The sequence below is a fragment of the Papio anubis genome, chromosome 6, assembly GCF_008728515.1.
Source record: "Papio anubis isolate 15944 chromosome 6, Panubis1.0, whole genome shotgun sequence".
Lineage (NCBI taxonomy): Eukaryota > Metazoa > Chordata > Mammalia > Primates > Cercopithecidae > Papio > Papio anubis.
In genome coordinates, this window is record NC_044981.1 from 161,090,065 (window position 1) to 161,112,050 (window position 21,986).

Sequence of the window (21,986 nt, forward strand, 5' to 3'; positions counted from 1 at the left end):
AAAAGGTTTATTTGACTCACAGTTCAGCATGGCTCGGGAGGCCTTAGGAGACTTATAATCATGGCAGAAGGGGAAGCAGACACCTTCTTCACAAGATGGCAAGAAGGAGAAGTGCCCAACACAGGGGGAAGGGTTCCTTAGAAAATCATCAGATCTCTTGAGAACTCACTTGCTATCACGAGAAACAGCATGAAGGAAACCACCCCTGTGATTCAATTACCTCCACCTGGCCTTTCACTTGACATATGGGAATTATGGGGATTATAGAGATTACAATTCAAGATGAGATTAGGGTGGGGAAACAAAGCCTAACCATATAATTCCAACCTTGGCCCCTCCCAAATCTCATGTCTCTCACATTTCAAAACCAATCATGCCTTCCCAGCAGTCCCCCAAAAGGCTTAATTCATTCCAGTATTAACCCAAAAGTCCAAGTCCAAAATCTCTCCTGAGACAAGGCAAATCTGTCCTCCTTATGAGCCTGTAAAATCAAAAGCAAGTTAGTTATTTCCTAAATGCAATAGGGGTACAGGCATTGGGTAAATATAACCATTCTAAATAGGAGAAATTGGCCAAAACAAAGGGGCTACAGGCACCACCCAAGTCCAAAATCCAGTAGGGCACTCAATATTAAGGCTCCTAAATGATACCCTTTGAATCCATGTCTCACATCCAGGTCACACTGATGCAAGAGGTGGGCTCCGTGACCTTGGGCTACTCTGCCCCTGTGGCATTGCAGGGTATATCTCCACTCCTAGCTGCCTTCACAGGTTGGTGTTGAGTCTCTGCAGCTTTTCAAGGTGTACAGTGCAAACTGCCTGTGGATCTACCTTCCTAAATCTGGAGGGTTGTGGCCCTCTTCTCACAGCTCCACTAGGCAGTGCCCCAGTGGGGACACTGTGTTTGGGCTCTGACCCTACATTTCCCTCCCACACTGTCCTAGCAGAGGTTCTCCATGAGGGCTCTGCCCCTGCAGCAAAATTCTGTCTGGACATCCACGTGTTTTCATACATCTTCTGAAATGTAGTCAGAGGTTCCCAAACCTCAATTCTTTACTTATGTAATCCTGCAGGCTCAACACCACGTGGAAGCTGCCAAGGCTTAGGGCTTGCACCCTCTGAAGCCATTGGCCAAGCTGTACATTAGCCCCTTTTAGCCATGACTGGGAAACAGGGCATCAAGTCCTGAGACTGCACAATGCAGCAAGGTCATAGACCCAGCCCACAAAACCATTTTTTCCTCCTAGGCCTCTGGACCTGTGATGGAAGGGGTTGCTGTGAAGACCTCTGACATCTCATGGACAAATTTTTCCCATTGTCTTGGTAATTAACATATGACTCCTCATTTCTTATGCAAATTGCTGCAGCAAACTTGAATTTATCTTCAGAAAATGGGTTTTCCTTTTCTATCACATCATAAGGCAGCAAATTTTCCAAACTTTTATGCTCTGCTTCTCTTTTAAACATGGTTCCAGTTCTAAACATCTCTTTGTGAATGCATAAAACTAAATGCTTTTAATAACTCCCAGGTCACCTCTTGAATGTTTTGCTGCTTAGAAAATTTTTTTTTGCCAGATACCCTAAGTCATCTCTCTCAAAATCAAATTTCCACAGATCCCTAGAGCAGAGGCAAAATGTTGCCATTCTCTTGGCAAAGCATAGCAAGAATCACCTGTATTCCATTTCCCAAAAAGTTCTGCAAATCCATCTGATAACCACCTCAGCCTAGACTTCATTGTCCATATCACTATCAGCATCCTGGTCAAAGCCATTCAACAAGTTTCTAGGAAGTTCCAAACTTTCCCACATCTTCCTATCTTTTCCTGAGCCCTCCAAACTGTTCTACCTTCTGCCTATTACCCAGTTCCAAAGTCACTTCTACATTTTTGGGTATCTTTATAGTAGCACCCCAGTCTCTCTGATATCAATTTACTGTATTAGTCAGTTTTTATACTGCTATAAAGAACTGCCCAAGACTGGATAATTTACAAATGAAAGAGCTTTAATTGACTCACAGTTCAGTATGGCTGGGGAGACCTCAAGAAACTTACAATCTTCTATATACCAGTGTTTTCATTTCTATATTTCTTTTGGCTTTTTCTTTATGTTTCACCTTCTCACTAACTACTTCAGACCCTTTGAACTCTTCTCATTAGACACTGTTCCATATTTAAAACAAACAAAAAAACAAAATTTCAATTTCTCATTCACCTTCAGCCACTTAAATACATGACTATATTTTTTACCATCTCTTTACCTGGAATGACAGCTTCTCTGAAGTCTTAAAATTCATTTAAGTTTTGGTGTCTTGTTCAACTCCTGCTGTTTCCAGTTATCTCACCCAGTTTCTGGTATGAACCACTATTCTTCTCCAGCATAAACATTTCCAGTGCCTTCCTTTGTCCATCTAGTTCCATTCTGGCTTCACCACTCTCCTAATCAGTGTAAATACCAAGATCAAGCAATACAATCATTCTTATCACTACTTTTATTTCTGGTGGTCACCTTGTGTTCTGGTGAACACCATGTGTTCCCTTTATCTATCAAAATCCTAGACCTGAAGCTGTAATAATTCATCTTTTTTACTTCTATAACAAGATTGCTGAACAATGAAAAATCACAGAATGCAACCACTGTCAACTCACAGTCTTCAGCCTCTGGTGATTCTTAAAACTGAATTCCTCTTCTTTCATATATTCCCGGTCAGCTTACTTCTACCTCTCCTAAAACTCTCAGGAGGTAATGTCCCCTACCTCAGACAGAAGAGAGGCCAGAGGTGGAGGAAGTGAAAAAATCACACACAATTTTTTCTCCCATATCACTTTAAAAAGCCAGGCTTCACTCAGATCCTATAGTGATCCATCTTCATTCTCTCTCTTCTAGTTTCAGGAGAAGATGCAGTTTCTTCCAGTTATGAGCTAATCTTTCTTAGTGTTTAAAATAAGCCCCTTATAATATCTTTGGGAATGTTTTCAAACATTCGATATGATTATAGCTTCTTTCCAGATCTACAATCTTTCTATATTGGTTCTTACTCTGTTCCTAACAGTAAACACAGTCATTCTCTTCTGTCACTAAGCAAAAACCTTCTCCTGACTCCCCCTTCCCTATTGTCTGTCCTTTTCTTCCCTCTCTTCAACCAAACTGTATAAAGAAAACTCACTGTTATTTCTTGTATTTCCTCCTTAATACATTGCAATCTATCACTTTACTGAAGCTGTTATTCCTCACATCACAAGTGGTCACATAGTTTGATTCAGTGAACATTTTTTGGTTCTCAGACTATTCATTCTGTTTACAGCACTCAAAATTAACTTACAATGTTTAAAAATCTCTCTTCTTTCCGTCTTCAACGACACCACTCTCCATAGCCCGCTTTTCTCTTCTTCTGTCCATGAGTTAGTTGTGATGCAAGTTCAGGATTCTCTCCTTGGCTCTTTTAGGGGATGTTCCCACATGTCAGCAAGCAAGAATCTGAACCCTCTTCTGAGGTTTCCAGGATTTTTCATTTTACATCTTGTTGATAGGCAGAGATTGTCTTTCTCTATGGAAACTGAGACTTTCAGAAACTTGATTTCTATGTCTTCTTTACAACCAGTATGTACACATGTGACACAGTAGCTTTTGACTCAGGAGCTTGTGAATGTAAGAAGCAGGATGGGTGAGGCCCACTCTCGCAGGGCTGACAGGCAGTGGAAATGTTGGCAGAGGCAGCAGAGGCAGCATCAGCAGGGGTGATAGGTCACAATCCATCCCATTTCCACACTAAGAGGATGGGTTGCTTAAGCCACAGAGGCCCCTCATCGGGACTGGTGGTAGCAGAGTTCTCAGCCTTGGTCAAGAAAAGAGTGTTCCTATCCTTAGAGATCTGCAACAGCAAAGGACTGAAAAAACAGATAATAATTTCGTGCAGTGATACCTACTAAGAAAATACAAAACAGGGCAGCATGATAGGAGGTAGCAAATGTAATGTAAATGGGAACTGCTTCACTAAAATAATCAGAGGTCATTCAGCTAAGGAGTCACATTGGGTCACAGTGCTAAAAGAGAGAAGCAAAGCCATGAAATATCTTAGAAAGAGCCTCCCCACAGGAAGTATGACCATGCAGGCACAGGCTGGGTGATGTCCAAAGAAGCCTGGGCCAGCAGATTGGGAAGCTCAGGCAAGAGTGGCGGGACCTGCGGCCAGACGGTGGACAAGGGCCAGGGCCTGGAGGAATTTGGATTTAATTTCATGAGTAGCTTGCAGTTAAGTTATACTTATTAAGATGGTGAAATGTAATCAGTTCAGGCTACATTTTGAAGGAAGAGCTGGTAACACTTGATGAGTGATAGGATATGAGGTATGACTGCTAGGTTTTGGACCCTAACAATCAAATTACAGTGAAATTCATGAAATGGAAAGGTGGAGAAGGCATTAGTGTGGAAAAGGGTGCAATGCAGAATTCTCTGTGGCTGTGCTAGTTTGGATACGAGTGTGAGGCATCAAAGGGGAGAACAGTGGGTTGAAGAATTTTGGATGCAGTGGAGATTGAGCTGGAAATGTAAACTTGACAGTCACCCAGGTAGTAAACGCACACACAAAATAGAGCTATGATAAGCAACTTTGAAACTCAGAGACCAGGGAAAGGAGGGTCTAGTAAAGGAGGTAGAGAAGGGGTAGAGAAAAGAGAAGAAAACTAGGATTGTGGTGTGATGGAAGCTATGTAAATAATGTGTTTCCAGAAAGAAGGAGTCATTAAGGAATGGCACAAAATTGACTATTGTACATGGAAGGATGCAAGTTATTGGCTTTCTTGACATGAACAGACTTATGAAGGAGTAGAACTCAAATCCTGAAGGGTAGGTGAAGACAGGTGAGGAATGAAGGCAGAGATTGGAAGCAACCCGTCCAAGGAGTTGTGCTATAAGAGGAACAGGCGCAGGAGTTGAAGCTGATTATGGGCTCAAAAGAGGTTCATGCATTTATCTATTGATTTATTTAATAAGGGCATGTTTGTTTGCTAAAAATGATCCAGTAGAGAGTGACAGAATAATAATGCAGAAGGGAGAAGATATAATTGCAATAATAAAGTCCTGGGGAAAGCAAGAAGAATGGAATCCAGAGCAAAAAATAGAGTTATTTGACATGCACATGAACAGTTCATCCATTTCAACAGGAACGAAAGCAGAGCTGCCCGGGATCCACAGAGATTGGCTGTTTCTTTTCTGGTGGCTTCTATTTTCTAAGTAGAATGAGATGAGATGTCATGAGCTAATAGCGAGGTGGAAACAGGGATGCTGGGCCTTCGAGGCGGGAGGAGAAGATGTACAATAGATGTGTCAGAGAGTAGGAGTGTAATTTAACTATAGAAATTTATAGGACTGCCAAGCAGTGAGAAAGGCCCACTTGGGAATTGTGGTGATAAATTAAAGAGATCCCAGTTAGCATTGCTGCAAGATGTCACCCTCTTGCAGAGTGGGGTTTATGTTTTATTTTCTCTTTATATCTTGAGGCTACCACAGTAGATATTCAATGAATGATGGCCATGAAGTGACTGCACTGGATAAAACTCCAGATGAGAAAATGCTTCTTTATTTGTAAATATGTCTAGGGCAGGATAGCAAATAAAAGCGCAGAACCCAATCAAGACCCTCTTTCATGAGTTGTCACTATCTCCACGATCATCACCTTTCTCAACATTTCTATAATGCTTTCCAGTTCTCAGGGTTTCCAATGTGAGATTGTAGCTTTGCTGAAAGCTGAATTTTGTCTTCTAAGCCAATTGCATAAGTGAGCACCCCACTTTAGGTTATTATATCATGGAGGTTAGTAATATAGGTGTGCTTTGGAGTTGGACACCTAGACATTTGAATACTTATTCAAACACCTATTAGCTGTGTGATCCGAGTTACGTTACCCAAACTATTTCTGCTTCAGTTTTTTAATCAATAAAATTAAAAATGATAATATCTACTTAATATGAAAAGTTTAAAGGAAGTAACTGCATGATAAATATTAACTATAATTGCAAAACTCCATAGCAGGATATAAGAATCAATACAGGTATCACAAATTAGAATGTCATGACAGAGTAACTGGTATGTGAACCACCATAAACAATTAGAAAACTGGACAAACATATGAAAAACCGTCTTTTTGTAATGGGTTTCAGATAGGAAAGGACTGAATCCTGAGAAGAGAGAAACAAATGAGGTGAGCCTTCAATTGTGTGAAATCCTGAATTCATGGTAGGGAACAGCAAAGGAATATGCACCACGCTGTTTCTTGTTAACGAAACTTTAATATTTTCTAATGGTTTTGGTGGCTTTCGTATCATATAACACTTCATTGCTTTATATTTCAATATTTTCCAGATCCTCTATTTGCTTACTGAATGCTAGCCGTTAGATCGGGTTTTTAAAAATTCACTCATTAGCAATTACTGTCATCCGTGGAGCTTTCTCCTCTTGATTGAACTGTTCTCCATCATTTTGAGAGTACGCATATAAGATAACCACATGTTATATGCAAACCCATAATTACCTTTTTCCTTTCCCACTTGTGACCATATTAATTTGCATTGCCTTTGAGTTCGAGGTTGAATTTAATTCTACACAAAATAAAGTGCCGTGCCATTTTTTCATGTGACATTTTCTGGTTTTGATTTTTGTGTGTAGCTTATATAAACTCCTGTCAAAATTTTATTGTCAGAATTCAGAGAAAGCTTCATGTTTCCTGCTGTGTGATTTATCACTATGTACCTCTTTAAGTAGGTAGAACTTATTTTTATGTATTATTTGGTTTACAAATGAAAACAAACTCTGATAGAGTTAGTCACTATTAGGAAAGACAAAAAAGAATAAAAATAGATCAACAATGATAGCCCTTTACTTGTAATTCAGTATTTGTAATACATACTGGTGCTAAGATAGTGAAAATCTTAATCTTTATTTTTAAATGGTGAAAAGCAGATAAAAATGTACACACTCACACTTACCCTTGAACAGAGTGTCCTACAAAAAGGATGGTGTAGTGGGAGATTAAAGTTCGTTTACCATGAGGTAATAACGAATCTTAATAAGTATGAAGTACTATTAGGGCAAGCAACATACATTCTGTCACTGATTTAGAAAGTCATAAATAAAATAATTTGTCACCTGATTTTACTATGCCCAGATTACCTGGCTTCTCTGTCATCAAAGCATAAAAACAAGAAGAGGACTCATAGAATGTTTCTTTCATATATAAAAGTGAAACTCTTCACTTTGATAAATATAGCTACTTGAACCTTATATTAAATAGTTTTGTATGTTGAAATTTGACCCTAGAAAATTTTCTAATTTAACATTTGCAATAACGAATGAGACTAGCTATAAAAATTCTTTATACCTTTTAAAGATGAAAAACAATCAACTCTCCTTATTAAAATTTCTTCTAACATAGGTAAGAATATTCTAACAAGAGACTATTCCAAGATAGAACAGATTTTCTGTCAATAACAATAGCCAATCCAAAGCCGTTAATCAGAGGAATGTCTTAGAGAAGCTATAAGCACAGGGTATAAATGACTAAGTAAGTGACACTTAAACCATCATCAGTTCAAAATAAGAACTTCTGCTTATTTGAAGATGAGGTAGACATACTTTTCCCAATTTCTATTGCTAAGATATGATGCACATGACAAACATAAGAAGTTTCCAAAAGGTAGAGATAACATATACTTCATAGGGACCTCAGAATTCATGCACATGAACTCATGGTAATTTCCTTGGATTTTCTTTTTGCCTCATCTATCCAAATCATGGTTATGAAGAAGTCTGAAATTTAGAAACTATAATGAACACAGACAAAAATAACCTCCAAAGGGGGCTGCTCTTTCTATAACCAAAGGGCTTAGAAAGAAACAGCAGAGCAATGCAGAAAACTTTCAAACAATAACCCCAGGTGAACACACAGAAAAGTCTATGCCCCCACCCTCACACAGGCCAGTTAAGGCCAAGGCGGGACTTGCAAGGCTGTGATCAGGCATGGAAAAAATTTTATTGCTACAGACCCTGTAGACGTCAAAACAATGGCAAGAGAATACCTTGAATAATTCCATGCACATAAATCCGACAAGTTAGATAAAATGGAACAAGTACTTGAAAAATACAAAGTAGCACAATTCACCCAATACAAGATTGATAATTTTTAAATAGCTCTCTAACTATTAAGGAGATTGAAGTTTTGATTTTTTTTTTTTAAATTATTGATGAGATAATTTACATTCTTTTTTTTTTTTTTTTGAGGCGGAGTCTTGCTCTGTCGCCCAGGTTGCCGTGCAATGGCACGATCTCACCTCCCAGGTTCAAGTGATTCTCCTGCCTCGGCCTCCTGAGTAGCTGTGATTACAGGCACGCACCACCACGACCGGCTAATTTTTTTGTATTTTTAGTAGAGACGGGGTTTCACCATGTTGGTCAGGCTGCTTGAACTCCTAACCTTGTGATCCACCCGCCTCGGCCTCCCAAAGTGTTGGGATTACAGGCGTGAGCCACTGCGCCCGGCCCTGAAGTTTTGATTTTAAAGCACTTCCCAAAAAGAAACCTCCAGCTCCAGATGGTTTTACTACAGAATTCTACAGAATGTTTAAAGAATTAACACAATTCTATACAATGTCTCCCAAAAATTAGAAGAGGGGCCACTTCATATTTATTTTACAAAGCTAGTATTACCTTAATAGCAAAAGCAGACAAAGATAGTACCTAAAAATAAAATGACAAACCAACAAGTCATAAGAAGAGACAAAAAATTTAAAATAAACTATTAGCAAATATAAATCCACGTCATCTAAAAAAATTGCACTATGATCAAGGGAAGTTGATTGCAGGAATTTAAGGCTGATAAATATTTAAAACCCAATGTATGCCACCGTATCAATAGAGTAAATAAAAAGAAACAAATGATCATATTAATTGATGCAGAAAAAGCACTTGACAAAATTCAACATCCATTCATGGTAAAAAATGTTAGGAAACAGGAATAAAAGGGAGCTTCTTCAATGTAAAAACTAACAAAAATTGAACAGATAAGATTATACTTAATGGTGAAAGACAATGTTTACATCTTAAGATTTAGAACAAATCAAGACTGTTTGCCCTCACCACTCTTAATTTAACATAATGCTGGAAGTGATAGCCAGTGAAAGAAGACTATGGAAGGAAATAGGAAATATGCAGATTAAAAGGAAAAAAAATAAAACTGTCCTATTTGCAGATGATATGATTGTTTATATAGAAAATTCCAAAGAATCTAAAAGAAATTCTGGGACTAATAAGTGAGTTGCAAGATAAATATTAACATAAAAACATCAATTTGTATTTGTGCATACTAGCAATGAACACGCAGACACTAAAATTAAAAATAAAAATTTTAGTTTTTATTTACAATTACTCAAAGATTTAATACTTAGGTATAAATCTAACAAAATATATGCAGAAATGTGTATGTGGAAAATCGCACAGTACTGATGACAGAAATCAAAGAAGATCTAAATGGCAGAGACATGCTATATTAACAGGTTGAAAGACTCGACAAAGAAAAAATGTCAATTCTACTAAAATTGATATACTGGTTTTACACAATTTTTGTCAAATTTAGCAAATTTGTGTAGGTATACACAAGATTATTTAAAAACTTCTAGAGTAATCTAAAACAATTTGGAAAATAAATAAAAAAGTGGGAGAAAGTAGCTTACCAAATTTCCAAATGTATTACATAGCTCTATTAACCAAGACTATATGGTAGTGGGGAAGGTATAGACACACAGACCCGTTTACTAGAACAGAGAACCCCCAAATCAACTGCAATGATATGCCCCGCTGATTTGGCAGTGGTAAAAGCAACTCAGTGGAGAGAAAATTACCTTCTCAACAAACAGTGCTTCAGCAATTGGACATCCATACGCAAAATAAACTAACCTTCATATTCAAAAAAATGAAATCTCATATTATACAAAGTTAACACAATATAGATCATAGAGTTAAATATAAAGGCAATATAAAAGTTTTTGAGAAAAAAAATCATAGGAGAAAATTTTCAATATCTAGGGCTAGGAAGAATACTTAGACTTCTCACCAAAAACAATCTATAAAAGGAAAAAATGATAAATTTTACTTTACCAAAATTAAAAAGCTTTTGTTTTGTGGAAGATTCTGTTAAGAATGAAAAAGTAAGTTAGGGAGTAGAAGAACATATTTGTAAGCTATACATCTGACAAAGGAATAGTATCTAAAATACATAAAGAACTCTAATAACTCAACAATAAAAGACCAAACAATTTAATGGGCAAAATAAATAAAGAGATATTTCACTGAAAGGAATATATGGTTTGCAAATAAGTACACGAAAGGATCTTCAATGTCATTAGCCATTAGGAAAACAAATTAAAACCACAATGGGATATTACCATTTATCTGTGAAAATAGCTAAAATTAAAACAAAACAAAACAAAAAAACTAGTGACAACACCAAATGCCGGTGAAGGTGAGGAGGAACTGGATAATTCATATATTCCTGGTGGAAATGTAAATTTCTGCAGCCACCCTGGAAAACTGTTTGACAATTTTTTTAAAAGGCTAATATGAAACTACCAAACAACTCAGAAAGTGAACTTTTGGGTCAGAGAATGGAACACTATGCCACTCAAAAACCTGGACATAAATATTCATAGCAGCTTTATTTGTAAAAGCTCCAAACTGGAAAGAATACAGGTGTCCTTCATCAGGTAAAGGGGTAGACAAACTGTGGTACAGCCATAGTGTGGAATACTTAGCAATAATAAAGTCAACTATCAATACACACAAATGAATGAATTTCCAGAGAAGTATGGCTGAGTAAAAAAAAAAAAAAAAAAAAAAAAAGCCATTCTTAAAGCTAAATATTACATTATTCCATTTATAATATTCTTTAAATGACAAAATTACAGAAATGCAGAGCAGATTAGCTACAGTTAAGGACAGGGCAGGGATGAAAGGGATTGTGTGTGGCTACAATGGCAAGATAAGTGGTCTTTACACTGATGAAATGTTTGGTATCTGGACTATATCAGCATCCTGGTTGTGATGTTGTGTTATGGGTTTGCAAGATGTTACCATTTGGGAAAGCTGAGTAAAAGGTATTCAGGATGTCCCTGTATTATTTCTTAAAATTGCATGTGCATTTATAATCATCTCAAAATTAAAAGTTTAATAAAAGCTATAGATTATTGACTTGAGATAGGCCACCCTTATTACATTAATTGCTTGCAGACAAAATTAAACAACGAATATAAATAGATAATATTTTCTAAATTGAGAGGTATTATTTTGCAGTAGGAAGACCATAGGCTTTAGAGACAGAATATAAGTTTGAACCTTAGATCTGCTGAGGATTAGCTGTGTCAACTTATTCTAAAACTCACATTTACTGACTTTATATCTAGTATTCCTTCAACTACATCACTGGGTTCTTAAGTCACATAGCTTTCATAGATCAATTGGCAATAAAATATTGATGTATGAATTATCTAAGTTTGGATGTCATATTACCAGACAACTGAGAATAGTATTACAGTAAATATAATACCACTAAAATCCATCTAAATTTTAAAATGAATGTTACAGCACAACATAATGAAAATAATGCTAAAGAAAATCTGATTCTGTCAACAGTTGTTTAATGGGTTGTATTTTAGGGGTACTATCTAGTTACTTTAAATTGTGAAAAAAATTAACACCATTCCCCAGGACCAGGAGGAATAACAAATAAGTAATAAGAATTTGGTCTAAAGTTTATGGAAAAAAAAATCTAGCAACACAATACAGTAATGATTACTGACACAATGGTGCAAATAAATGAGCAAGCATTTGTAAAATGTGCCCAATTTTACAGCCATGTCAGTTTTACTAGTATAATTTCTCCTAACTGCTACCTTGGGTATTGGTTCAATATGAACTTGAGGAAGAATGCCGTCTACTGAATCAATTACCTCATGAACCCAAAACAACATTCCAGTTGCCAGTTTAAACTGACAAAATAATTTGATCAAAACTAATAAACAGCTCCTGCAGAGAACCATACTTTTTTTTTTTTTCAAGTCTTCTTGCAGATTAATACCAAGGTTCTCGGGTGTGCTCAGACTGACATTGCCAGTCATGTTGTGGTATACTGCCACTGCTTTTCTCTACAATATCTACACCACCAAAAAACTGTAAAACCGATCGTTTATATTGTTATTTATATAATGAGAATTCCACTTTTGTTTCCTGAAGTAATTAAATTACACTTAAAATTATGTGCATAACAACAGGTTCATTAACCCCGGGGGGTTATCGTTTATAAAGAAAATAATTCAAACAGCAAGAGACACAAAACATACTGTTTTCCCCACAATAGCATTTCATTGTGTTATTTTTTTTACCATTTATGAATAAGAACAATTAATTCATTAACTAGAAGTTAAAAATAAAATAATACCAATGAAAAGTTTGCCAATATTGATAAAACATATCATGTTTAATTATTTCCCTTATATTAGAAATGTTACTTTTATATAATCCAAATATTGATACTTTTGGTGAATTCTTTACATTAAATATCTGTGAGATTGGAATTGCTGTATTAAATAGTCTGTTTTATGGATTGCTTTTCATTTACATTTCAAATTGTAATTCATCAAATTCATGCATCCCATTGCAGTGTAGTGCCCATTTTCCAATATTGGCCCAGCAAATGATTACATATTTTCAAAGAATACTATTATTTTTACAAAATTGTTTCCTATTGTGCCAGTCAAAAATGTTAATTGTCTTTAATAATACTTTCATTTTAAGTGGGGATGAAAATTATTTTACATAATTATTTGTGGTTCTTTCATAAACTTTGGCCAATGTTTTTTGCTGTGTTCTGGTTTTCTAACTCATTATATATTTTGTTGCATTTTTCTTATTATGAAAGTTCATCTCAAAATACAAGCAAAACACACAAAAAGAGAGAACAAAATTCACAATGGTATATACATATTCTGTGGAAACTTTGTTTTATGTTTTTAAACATACATATATACATGCACATACATTAAATCAATGAATACACACAAATATATTAACATTTGCATACAAAGACATATGCTTCTATAACATTATTATTAATAGTTGCATAACATTTTATGGCCTGGTTCTAAAAGAATTCCTACTTCCTGTTGTAAAATATATTCATTTCTTCACTATTTAAAACAAGCACTGCAAAAATGGATACTTTTAACTCAATATATGAATATCCATACCTTAACAATTTGTCTATAATAAATTAGGAGAGTTGCAACTATTGCTCTATCACCTATCTAATCTATCATTGATCAATCTTTCTATTTAATAATTTAGATTAATAAAATTGTCTTTCAGAGTGGTTGTACAAATAAATTTATGTGCTTACTAGCAGTTTATGAGACTGGCTTTTTGGACTGGGTATTTTTTTTTCTAACTGTTGTTTTGCCTTTTAAAAATAATGTTTTGTTTTGTTATTTTTTAATGGTTTATTTTTGTTTATTTTATAATATTTTGTACATTCTTGTTTTATCTTTCTAATTATTGAATAATTTATTTTCTATTTACATTTCTTTGATAACACTGAGGTATATTTTAAAATTATTTTTATAATTTTTATTAATAGATTTTCATATCCTTTTGCTATTTGCTCTTATATTATAGTTTTCCTTTTTTGTGTATGTGCATTAGTTTAATAATTGAGATAGTAAAATAATATGAGTTATATATGCAAAACTTCAGTTCTTCATTTCATCTAATAGACATCTAATAGACTCCACTTAAAAAAATTTCTTTTTGCTTTAATAATATTGCATATTATTGTTAGAAGCTGTTGGGCTGTGATGCAAATTCTTAGATTTGTGATGCAAATTCTTAGATGTTGGGCTGTGATGCAAATTCTTAGATTTTAATGGCTTTGGGGGTTTTTTGGAGTGAAGTGGATATTCAATTATTTTCCCATTTTTCTTTGCCTAGTTCTAATATGTACAAATTACTTTTATATTATAGATATTATTTCTTATCAATAACATGTGTTAAAATGTCTTACTTTTTGCTGCGCTTTTCACACCCTAACTTGTATATTTAGTGAATAGAGATCTTTGATATGTATTTGGTCAAGTGTATTATGTGTCCGCAATTTCTTTGTATGGTTAGTATACTTTCTGTTTAGCTTAAGAGATTCCTTCTTGCAGAAATGTATGAAGATATCATATTCTATTATATTCTGACAGTCTTATTAGTGGCTACCACCTGTATTTCCTTAATTTACCTGTAACTGATTTTTGTGTATGGTTTGATAAAGGGACACCTTTCTTTTTCCTTTTCTTTTTCTTTTTTTTTTTTTTTTTGAGGCCGGTCTTGCTCTGCTAAGCCCAGGCTGGAGTGCAGTGGCCGGATCTCAGCTGCAAGCCGCCTCGGGTTTACGCCATTCTCCAGCCTCAGCCTCCCGGATAGCTGGGACTACAGAAGCGCCCGCTCCTCGCCCGACTGATTTTTTGTATTTTTAGTAGAGCCCGGGGTTTCACCGTGTTAGCCAGGATGGTCTCGAACTCCTGACCTCATTGATCCGCCCGTCGGCCTCCCAAAGTGCTGGGATTACAGGCTTGAGCCACCGCGCCCGGCCGATACCTTTCTTTTTGATGTCTATCATCTCACGTCATTTATTCAGCCTTTCCACTGCATTGGCCAGGTTGCCCACAGGACACAAGGTGGGGAGTGATGATGGTAAACCGAGAATAGCACGTGGTAACTTTATGAGATGCTAGACTCATCTTCACCTCGGATGTAGTTAAAGAAATGTATAATTATAAGACGAATCGTTGTATACACTTAAAACATATTCACTATACACAACTTACTGCATGTATGTTACACATCGGGATGAAAGATAATATAAAAAGTTAAATTAAGTGACTATATATAAGTGCTTGCTGGGTTAAGAGACACTGTCAGAGGGATGGAGAAGCCAGAGAGACAAGCAATAGGAAGATACTATTACTACTAAAAGCTTCAAAGGGATTAGGGAGAGAGCTGTTACAAACACCAGTGACAGCTGTAGCGTCAGGCACCCATGCCCATCAGAAACTGTTCAGGAACACTACCACGGCCATGGTGACCCAACAGTAGCTAAGAAAGTAGACAGCCAACCTCTAGCTTGCCAGCATGTCACTGGCTACTCATTTTCTGCCTACGCTTTCAACTGGCAGGACGAGAAACAAAGCCAGAGGGTGAAGGGGCCTTGTTGATGGAGTGTACAGACATCAGAATCTCAGGGCGTGGAGTAAGGTGGGTCGGTGCCACACACGAAGTGAAGCCACTGATTGGAATGCGCTTTGTCACCTGTCAAGTGGTAATGTTTGTTTATGGAACTTTAATTTTTTCAAATAAAAATAAAAGATATCAATTATTTTCACTATGACACTCACTGCATTTAATATTGATAAAATACTTCAAATTCATATTGACGATTTTAATTTAAAGATAGTAAAATTCGTTATATTATTCTCTTCCTTTGAAACTGAAAGAAAATGAGAAGAATGAAAAAGAACTTCATCTTCAATTCAATTAGAATGCAGTTTCAGTTACAATCCTTGATGTCTAAGAGAGGAAGTATATATCAGACTCATTTATCTGCAGGTGTCTTGGGTGCGAACGTCTTCCAAAAATGGATGCCTAGTCTGTAGGGTCCAGTAAGCAATGCATTACTTAGGATGCAAAGGTCCAGGACTGTAGGGGAATGCTTGGTTCGCTGTAGGAGGAAGGGTCGCGGAAACATGAATTCTCAATGCACCATCTTTGCTCTCAGTGTGACATGGTAAATAAAGGAAAAAACACTGAGCAGCATCAAATCAGGCAGCCAACAATCCTTATCACCTGAAGTTACTATGTAATCACCCCTAACTAGCAAAATATAGCGCTTGAGGGTGAGCCAGGAGACTTCCTGGGACCTGAATGGAGGCATAGCCTTGGGCAAACAGGTAATAGGAAAATGTTCAGAGAATGCTGCTTAAAATCCCCACAGGCAGCTGAAGTGCTTAGCCAACACAAGCTCTACTTAGCCTCCCTTTCCCCCAACCATGCAGTATTCCCCAACAGATATTTGCCTTAGAGGGCCACAGCATGTGATAAAAGATGAATGATGCCTTGAAAAGACCTCTTGAATGATAATATGACTACCCAAAATCAAATAGGGGAAAGGAAGACAACATAGTTGAATGACTTTTTTCAGTTTTAAAGTAGGGAAGTAACACGTATTACCAAAAAAGGTAAGTAAACATTACATGTAATATATAAATATTAATAAAAAACAAAAATTCCAACTGTTGATATTCTAATATTCCATAAGAGAAACACAGCAGAAAAAGTATAAATCACTTGAGAAGATGAAAATACAAAGTACTAATAATAGGAGGAATATAACAAAAGACAATGATAAAACCCAAGTATGTATAAATCATGAAAATTAGTCTATGAAAATTAAAACAAAGTATTTAAAGTATATAAGAACAAAATTGACTTTCATGGTAAGAAGTACCCAAAATATTGTTTTCAGACATGATAAAAAGTAAAAGGAAACAGAGACATACCAGGTGAATGTTATATAAATGAATGCAAGAAATATCAATGTCAGAAAACTTGAATTCCAGTAAGTTTATAATAATGAGTAAAATAAAATAATAATACAATAATAAAATAAAGCAAAGAAAGCTTTTTTAAAAATATAAATGACAGATACAGTAATAATGTATGATCTACCATAGAACATCAGGGTTGAAGCTCATCGTATAGCATTATTGTTTACAAATATAATTGAAATCACAACAAAACTGAATGAAATAAAACAGAAACTGAGAAAAACACAATAATGTGAATTTCTGAGGCTAAATTACTTTTCTCAGTTCAAGACAAAGGTAAAAGTTCAAAATTATGTGATAATACAGAAAATACGAGTGAGATAAATGAGACAAATATGAACTCTTAATATAAGATATATAGAAGCTTATCTAAAATCTAATCCATATATTATGCATGTATATAATCTTTAGAGTTGTATGTTTTATAATTAAAAACTATACCTTTTAAAAATTTCCATAAGATGTACTAAAAATTAATCATGTATTAAGTAAAACAACAAAAAAATAAAGTCCAAAAATACAAATAATATAAACATGCAAATTTTGTAACAAAAAAACACAAATAAAAATATAAGCAGTGTCAAAATGACTATTAAAAGGAAAATCGATCAAGTATCAGATGAAATTTTCAAAGCCAATGTTCAAAACATTTTAAACAAATTAGTCATGTAAAAAGTTAGAAAACTCTGTAATCATAAATTCCTGAATACTTAAAATGGAGATTTTAAAATAATTAGATATTCACTTCAAACAATTAGAAAAACTATAAGATGTATGTCAAATAAAGGAAAAATACTAAATAATGTTAGAAAAGAGATAAATTGATTAAAAACTGGATGTTTTTAATCACTACTAAAAAAGGAAATACAATTTCTGCTTCTCTGTAGAAAAGTAATTAAGAGACGGCATTAGCCATGATAATGAAAAATATAAAGGAAAGCATAATTTTATAAAGTTGTTACTTAGAATGGACAAATAATTACAGATTCAGGGGAAATTCAATATGGAAACTAAATACGTTGATTTTTTTTGAAATATATTTAAAACGCTGGAGAGATGAAAATTTTTCTAGAAAAAGACAGCCTAAGAAAAGCAACTGCCTATTGGGTGGGAAGTCTAACATGATCAATGACCACATGAGAAATTTAGAAGTTGTCAAAGAACAGCCAACCAACCAGGGCTATTTAATTTCACAAGTGAATTCTATCAAAACTTCAAGGAACATTTAACCACTAGGCTCCTTTTATGTAGCAAATATACTACTTCCATAAAATCCTGAAAAAAGATAACAAAGAAGGAATCTGCAGACCATTAAAGACGTAAATCACTAAGACTGAATTTCTCCCAGGAGTGCAAGAATGATTCAGTCTATTTGAAAATCGAGTAAAAATTTGATTATCAATGTGTCCAAAGATAGGGGGAAAACTATGATTTCTTTGCAATATAAAAATTCTTAATACAAATATGACCTTCTTAATATATTTCTCAACCTTATATTTAAAGGAGCAACACTTAAGAAATATCATTCTACATAAAACAATTCCAGGATACCCACTGTATTAGTCCCTTCTCACGCTGCTATAAAGAACAGCCTGAGATTGGGTAATTCACAAAGAAAAGAGGTTTAATTGACTTACAGTTCTGCGTGGCTGGGGAAGCCTTGGGAAACTTACGATCATGGCAGGAAGGGAAGCAGTCACATCTTACATTGCAGCAGGTAAGAGAGTGTTTGTAGAAAGCAAAGGGGGAAAGAGCCGCTTATAAAACCATCAGATCCTGTGAGAACTCACTTACTATCACGAGAAACACATGGGGGAAATTGCCCCCATGATCCAATCACCTTCCACCAGGAGATTGGATCAACACGTGGGGATTATAATTCAAGATCAGATTTGGATGGGGACACAAAGCCTAACCATATCAGTCACTAATGCTAATTTGATTCATCATAGTTCTAAAAGTTATTATCAGCGAAATTTTACAAGTAACAGTAATGAAGTGAATATAAGGAGAAAGCCAAATAATCATTGTTTGCATCGGATAGAAAAGCTGAATGATAAGAACTAAGAAAATCTACTTGTCGTATAAGATAAATTAGAGAAATATGCTGATTAAAATCAATATACAAAAACCAACAAGTTTCATATATGCACAACAACTTAAATTATATTTAAGGAAACACTTGATTTGCAATAAAGATAAATGTAAGATACTTAGAAATAAACAAAACAAAGTCTTTCAATGTGCATAAAATAAAACGAGTAAATATAAAATATGCCTCTGAATATTACAAAATTATTTACATATTATAAATGATAATAATGAAAATAATTTATTCTATAATTATTTTTAGATTAAATGTTATTTAAAATTATCTATTTTTTGAAATTTGTCAGGTTGATTTCAAGAGGCTATGACATGAATAAGTGATATTAATAAAGTGCTACTACTATAATAAGCATGAAACAACTACTAAGAAATTTCTGACAGATGAGAGGAGCAGGCAAGAATATAATCTATAAGATACTAGAGATATAAATGGGCAGTATTTTTAAAACTGTGGACCAGTTTTTGAATATATAAATAGATTAATGAAACAGACTAAATATTTCATAAACAACACTAGATGCATATAGGAATCAAAAAATGATATCAGTATTTCAAAGCAGTGGGATAAGGTGGATTGTTAAAATTAATGATATAAGCAGATGTGGCTACATAATTTGCGAAGTCAAGTGAAAAATGAATCATGGGGCTTCTTATTCAAAAATTATTAAGAATTTCAAGATGGAAAGACAGAAATAGCAGTGTTAAAACAAGCCTCGGTCTTTTTAAGTGTGGGGCTCTATTTGGTTGCACAGGTTGTACATCTCGGAGCACGTCCTGATCACTCCAAAATAACTTCCAGATAAATCAATATTCTGATCATTAAAAATAAAAACTGCCAAAGTTCTGTAAGAAAAAAAACGATGTGTTGCATATACAATCTTGGAGAAGAAATTAATCAATAGCAAAACCAATCAACTCTAAAGGAAATGATAATTGCACTTGTATAGACGAAAATTATTTAATTTTGTATAGGAAAAAAGTAGTATGTTGTTTTTAAAAATAATGAACTAAGGCAAAAATTTCCCACAGTTATAGCAAGCAAATTTCATTATAAGAAACCCTTACCAATTAATATAACGAAAGCAGATTTCGTAGCAAACTAGGCGAAGGATGTGAACAGACTTTCTCCTGATACAGAAACGCACTTAAAAACATTTCAAAGGTATGCTCTATCTCACTTTATAGTTAAATACATAAAAATGTAACAGTGGAGAACTTTTAAAACCACTAGATTATCAAGGATCAAGCAATTAGACATGAGGCAGTTTTATCTTGGTTAGGTGCAGGAAGTCTTTCAAAGATGTTTCAACAGTCTATATATCCAGTAGGTTATATACTTATCATACTTACCAAAATTTAAAATGCACACACTATTGGACTCTGCAATTCTACTTTTATGTGTGTAGGCGACTTAAACACTTGCATGTGTAGAGAAAGATGTATTATACCATGTTTACTATAACAGCAAACAGTTTGTAAAGCTACCATTGACACATGCCTTAATTGAACTGTGGTATATTTGTGATACAACACTCTGCAAATATTTTTAAAACTGTATTAATATTTGTTAATATGAGAAGACCTCCAACATATATTCCTCAGTGAAAAAACAAGCTACTTAAAGTTGTGTGTAGCATGCATTATCTTGTAAAACTTTTATATGGTATACAGGGAGAACATGAGTGTAAAAATTAAGTATAGAAATTAATATGTATCTATATTTTCTGAAAGGATTCAAAAATCTTAAAATAGGTTGCTTGTAATTATGAAAGACAGTTACTTTTTAATACACAAACGACATGAATTATTTATCATGTGTATATGCATTACTATTTGAATATATAAATAATATTGAATATATATATGCATTTGTATGTGTATTTAATTGAGTGGCTTATTTATTTACACTAAACTGTATTAAAGGATATAGGAAAATGTTTAGTACTCATGGAACTTAGGAAATAATCCAGACTAATAGATTTATTGTAAGATGAGCAGGAATCTCCACCACAGAGTGAGTGAATACAAAAACAAAAACATTGCATAGGAAATTAATTCGTGTCTTGTAACTGGATGAATTCAGACCACTTGAAACCTCTCACCAGAGCGAGGATTATTTATTAAGCTCAAATATTTCTGACTGTATGCATATATGTATACGAACCTAATGATAACATGCTCTTCTTAAAGAACAGATACTGTTAGATCTAAGAACCAAGTGTGGAAACCTAACCTCACAGACCCACCTCTCCCTTTCTTAGAAGCAAACACTCACACTAACATGGAAAAGTATAATACTGTTGGTGAAAGAGAAACAGATAATCACCCACAGTGTATATAATTATACTGTGAACCTATAAGGGACATTTAATTTGGAGCTAGTTAACTTCATATATAAGCAAATATTTACAATGATGGTAGGAAACAGTGCAGGGACTGATTTATTGGGCTATGTTGAAAGAGAGTCAACTCCACCCATATTTGTGGCATTGGTGTTATTGTGGCTCATAACCCTCATTAAGCACACTGAGAAAAATATAGTTAATTTAACGGAATAAGTAACACTGTATGAAATGAAAACCTTGTGTCTGTCATGTTACAATTCAAATACCAAGATTTCTCATTCAAAAGTTGCCTAAAGAGTATTTGCTTAATAAACAGTTCTCAAGACTGAAAGCGAAATTTCCATTAACCATGCATACCTCTCATTCTCTTTTACTCCTTGTTGGGAATATTTTTGAATAAAATAGATAATTTAGCTTGTCTGTTGATCTTCTCACTTCTTCCCTGATCAATTGGCTTCACTTTGGTTTTTCTGGTTTTGTTTATTTATTTTTTGCTAATAGCCAAACTAATAAAATACGTTGTCTTTTTGAACTCCTATTCTAGAAAATATATGACACTGAATCTGCCATAAAATTGACATATTTTAACATTTTACTATTACAATATAAGAAATACAAATAAAAATAAGCAGACACATTTATGAAAAATCATATTTATAAACAAAAGCAAATTAACAGAAAGACAATGTTTCCCACAACAAAGCAGCCTATTAAGATTACTATTCCTCTGAGAATTACGAGCCATGTGAGAATTTAAAAGAATGGGAAAAAACTTGTTATTCTTGTTTTTCTACATTGTAAAGTGTTGTATTGTGATATAATAAGAAATACATATATATACTTATATTCAT